Source organism: Sinocyclocheilus anshuiensis, unplaced genomic scaffold (assembly GCF_001515605.1).
Source record: "Sinocyclocheilus anshuiensis isolate Anshui unplaced genomic scaffold, SAMN03320099.WGS_v1.1 scaffold656, whole genome shotgun sequence".
Lineage (NCBI taxonomy): Eukaryota > Metazoa > Chordata > Actinopteri > Cypriniformes > Cyprinidae > Sinocyclocheilus > Sinocyclocheilus anshuiensis.
Window position 1 is genome coordinate 2,083,730 of NW_015555829.1, and position 5,350 is coordinate 2,089,079.

Here is a 5,350-nt window from a genome sequence, read left to right on the forward strand (position 1 = left end):
TTTATTTATCGTGCACTTTCAGCTTTACAACTTTGCAGATCGTTTACATTCACATACAGCTACATTACACACTGCATGAAAGGCAATATTGGAAATGGCATAATAGGGGCACTTTAAGATGGAAAAATGCAGTTTTACAAATGCTAGAAACATGGCTTTCAAAGGAAAGATTGCTATCAAATAGCACACCTAGGTTCCTAACTGATGATGAAGAATTGATAGAGCAGCCATCAAGTGTTAGACAATGTTCTAGGTTATTACATTCGAACATTTTTAGTCTGATAATTAACACCTCTGTTTTTTCAGAATTTAGCATTAGGAAATTACTAGTCATCCAGTTTTTTTATATCAACTATGCATTCTGTTAGTTTTGTGAATTGGTTTTGTCAGGCCACGAAGAGTATCATCAGCATAACAATGAAAGCTAAATCCATGTTTCCTGATGATATCTCCCAGAGGTAACATGTACAGGGTAAGAAGCAAAGGTCCTAGTACCGAGCCTTGTGGTACTCCATACTGTACTTGTGATCGATATGATACCCCTTTATTCACTGCATGATTTGAACCATGTCAATGCAATTCGAACATAATTTTCTAGTCTCAAAAGAATGTTGTGGTCGATAGTGTCAAATGCAGCGCTAAGATCCAGTAGCACTGATAGAGAGATACAACCACGATCGGATGATAAGAGCAGGTCATTTGTAACTCTAATGAGAGCATTCTCAGTACTATGATATGGTCTAAATCCTGCCTGGAAGTCCTCACAATATACCATTTTTCTCTAAGAAAGAATATAATTGTGAGGATATTGCCTTTAGTATCTTTGACAGAAAAGGGAGATTTTAAATTGGTCTGTAATTAACTAATTCTCTAGGATCAAGTTGTGTTTTTTTAATGAGTGGCTTAAAATTAATAACAGCCAGTTTGAAGGATTTTGGGACATATCGTAATGACAATGACAAATTAATAATATTCAGAAGTGGATCTATGACTTCTGTAAGCACCTATTTTAGTAGCTTAGATGTTACAGGGTTTAACATACATGTTGGTTTAGATGATTTAACAAATTTATACAATTCTTCCTCTCCTAAAGCAGAAAATTAGTGGAATTGTTTCGCATCTGATGCAATACTGTAGCTGATGGCTACACGTTATAGTTTTCTCTCTGATAGCATCAATCTTGGAAGTAAAGAAATTCATAAAGTCATTACTGCTGTGCTGTTGGGAAATGTCTGTGCCTGTGGATGCATTATTTTTCGTAAATTTAGCCCATATTTAATAAAATATAAATACCTGGGGTTGTGTTTGTTCTCTTCTAATAAAGACAAAAAGTAAGCAGTTCTTAAGGCTTTTCTGTAGGTAGAAGTATTTTAACTCCATGCAATACGAAATGCCTCTAGTTTTGTTTTACTCCAGCTGCGCTCCATTTTCCAGGCTGCTCTCTTTGGTGCGCGAGTGTGCTCGTTATACCACAGTGTTGGACTATTTTCCTTAATCTTCTTTAAGCATAAAGGAGAAACCGTGTCTAGAAAAGAGTGAGTCCATAGTTTCTGTTACAACATCAAGTTTTTCTGAGCTGTTGGATATGCTGAGGAATTGAGGCAAGTTAGGAAGATTATTTTCTAAGCAGTCTTTTGAGGTAGAAGTGATGGTTCTACCATATTTGTAACAAGGAGTTGAATTTGCAGCTTTAGTTATATGGAGTATACACAAGACTAGATAATGATCTGAGATGCTGCAGAATTTCAATGCCATTAATATCAATTCTGTGTGATAATATTCAATCTGAAGTATGATCACGACAATGAGTAGGTCCTGACACGTTGACATAAATATAAATGGATAAACTAAGCTGCTAACAGATACTTTTCCCTAACTAAATTTTGTCAAAGTGGATTATATTAAGAATTATTTCAACAGCTTTGCGTTGAAATATAACAGATGTCTTTACGTTATTAGTGGAGTCATTCGGGCGGTGATAGAGTTGACTCATTGAACACATGTGAGTGAGGATGGTGTAACAGCATTTAGCATGGGTGAATAACACAAACTCGTAGCCTGCAAAACTGCATGACTACATAACATCCTTCAATTAATGCACTGGGTGCTGCAACATGGATGAGTAATATCTGCTCAGAGATATTGATGTTGACAAGTCCCCAGGATTCTGCTGTTTGCATCAACAAAATTATAGGGTGTTATACATGTGAAATTAGAAAGATAACACGCTAGAGATTAATCAGCAAAGCAAGAGACTGTGATCATGACAATAATCACGATTATCTGAAAAACTCATGAGCTTAAGAACAATTTGGTTTGTTTGTTATCGTACATACAGTAGTTAATGTAATACATGAAAAAAAAATTACATTTCACTTTCTTATTTCCTGGAACACAAAAGAAGAAATTTTAAAGAATTATACGCTCTTTTCCCTGCACTTACGCTCCATGCGAACCATCTGGGATTTGTGAACTGGATCAACTAATTCATTGAAAAGATGCAACTTAAAGGAACAACTCAGTGACTCAATCTGGTTGCAGTGTTTAGCATCTTACTGGAAGGGAAATATTATCAGTATAGCAACTTAAAATTCAGTCTGTTCCTCACACTAGCTAAGTTAGGCATCAAAAGATTTGGAATATTCTATAAAGATGTAGTCACATATGCCATTGTTTGAATTTTCACTTGTGAAATCTCACACATAAGTCATTTCAAATGCAATCGATGCAATCAGGAATTTCATGTGAGAGCAAAAAAAAATAATAATCCCAATGCAGATTTTTCAACAGGTTCAAGTTAATAAGTCATGTGGATTTGACGCATTGACCAACAAAAAGCTAGCTGGTTTAAAAGTGTCTTTTGTGTGAGCTGTCCTTCATATATCACACTATTGACAAATTAGACAATGGATCTTTTTGCTCATGACATTTCGACAAAAAGTGACCACACTTTAAGAGACATTTTTTTTAAAGCAAATTTCATGGGGGCTAATTTCATGAAAAATAACAAATTTTATAATGCTTCAAAATATCTTGTTTTGTATTCCGAGTGGGAAGAAATTCATACAGTTATGGAAGAACATAGGGTGAATAAATGATGACAGAATATTTACTTCATGTAATTTACCAGCTGTCAGATCCAAATGTTCTAATTCTTCATTAAGAATACGTTTATTCCCAAAGTGTAGCCTGAATATAGGCTGATCATAGGTTGTTTGTAATTTACTTACAGAACACCTTATCACTGCTTCATTAAGGATCAGGCAATTTTCTGAAACTGTGACAGGGATGCATTGGGACATACCTGAAAAGTACCTGAAAGATAAAAAACTGCAGTATACCACAAAATTAGAGTGAAATAAAGTAAATGTGACCACAGTATATGTTTTATTTTTCCTCTAGGTTTCAGGTTTTGTAAGTGTATAACTTAATGAACAGAGTGTGCACATTGCATATTATTGGATAAAGCCTTTATGCTGAATTCTGATAAAATGTTTATGCTAATGAAACGTTTATGTATTGGACTTTCAGATACTCATTCCCCCAGCTCTTCTACTCAAATATCTCTTCTGATTGTAGTTATAAAGCTTTATAAAAACATTTATATTCAAAATACCCAAGGCTCTGACGTCTGCACTTGTTATGACAGTAGTCTGTTCTTGATCCAGGACCCTCTGGGAGCCTCTTTGAGTTTCAGAAATATTGAGAGAAGCCATTACCATCTTACACTTGCCTTGGGGGTCTCACATTACTCACATAATTTCACTGGCACACACATAAACAAACACTGGCATACACACAACATTATACCAATAGCTCTACATGCCCGGTTTTCAGTCAGATGGACCACAGACAGGGTTTTCAGCGGGTTAGTGCACTGTCTCTGCGCATCCGTTCAGCGGTGTCTTTGGCCCTGAGGCTTCACTTTTTTTAACGGGAGTTTTAGCAGAGTTAACCGAGCTCTCATGGCGCCCACTGACTGCAAAGACACTGCACTAGCCTTAGAGAGTCTCAGTCTGTCTGCGTGTATCATCTGAATCAACATGTGAAGGATTGGGAGGTGGAGCAAATTCAGAGCGACTGTAAACCATGAAACAATTATAAGCCATGTTAATAGTTCAACAGATGTTGTCACAATCCCTGTTTTAAAGCAGAACTAGGGCCCTATCATACACCCAGCGCAATGAGGCGCCAGGCACAACGCAAGTGTTTTTTGCTAGTTTCAGCCCCACGCAGTTATCATTTTCACTTCCTATGCCACGTTGTTTAAATAGCAAATGCATTTATGCCCATTTGTGTGCCCATGGGCGTGCTGGTCTGAAAGCGAGGTGTGTTCAGGCACATTGTTGGTGCATTGCTATTTTGAGGCAACTGAAATAGACTGCACCACTGACCAACTGAAACCTGGTCTAAAGTCAATGGCGCAATATATATATTTTTTTAATTAAAGAGCGTGTTAGTAATATGAGCCTATAGGCGGGTGAACAACACGCATACACTCTACTTATTACACACACAGGGACGCACAGCAGCACACAAACATTCAAAATATTAAAAATGAAAGGATTACAATGTAAAAGATTATTATTGTACCACGTAGATGGTCTGTGTCACGAATTCGGTCCATGGACTTCCGTTTATTCACCACCAGAGGTCACCCTTTCCATTACATTGACTCTCGCACAACACAAACTGTTGCATAGCACCCCGGACTACATATCCCATCATTCTTTGCACGATTTGCACACTGCACTGATTGCACTCATTGCACACAGCTGTTTCTAATCACCTCACTCACTATATAACACCCACTCTAACCACCTTTCTCGGCTGAGTATTGTTTAGCCCGTACCCCATTCCGAGTCTCTGAGTTTTCCTTGTTTTTGCCTTGCCTTGCCTGTTTTCGCGGTTTCTGATCTTTGCCTGTTTTTCTGGATTTTTCCCTCTCGTCTCGCCCCTGTGATTCTGTCTGCCGATCGGTGACCTACGCTAGCCCTGGGACTATTCTTGTGTTTTGCCCGCCATATACCTGTTTGCCATTGTTTGACCCTGCCTGTTTACCACGTCTCTTTAATAAAGCCTGCAGATGGATCCACACGTCTCACGTCTCGTCAGCCCCGTTACAGTCTGCTTGCGTGCTTTAATCTTGCGCATGAGCAGAACCTTTCCTCTCTGGAAAAGCGTTCAGTCTTTGCTCTTGCAAATTCTGCCATGTAAGTAGCGCGATCGCAACTGGCTTTTAAAGGGAATGGGAGATGAGACTCTGATTGGTTTATTGCACGTTACACCCAAAGCACACCCATGACTAATTAAAGGGGTCATATGATGCGATTTCAATATTTCCTTTCTC

The 5,350-nt window shown here is 38.1% G+C and overlaps 1 long non-coding RNA gene across 1 annotated transcript in view; it reads left to right on the top strand.

Moving 5' to 3' along the window:
* LOC107675346 (uncharacterized) overlaps window positions 1-3,069 on the top strand; it is a 12,543-nt gene extending 9,474 nt beyond the window's left edge. Inside the window, exon 3 of the long non-coding RNA XR_001632588.1 lies at window positions 3,058-3,069. This is a non-coding gene — a long non-coding RNA (uncharacterized LOC107675346). The remainder of the gene's footprint in view (window positions 1-3,057) is intronic.
* The last annotated feature ends 2,281 nt before the right edge of the window (window positions 3,070-5,350 follow it).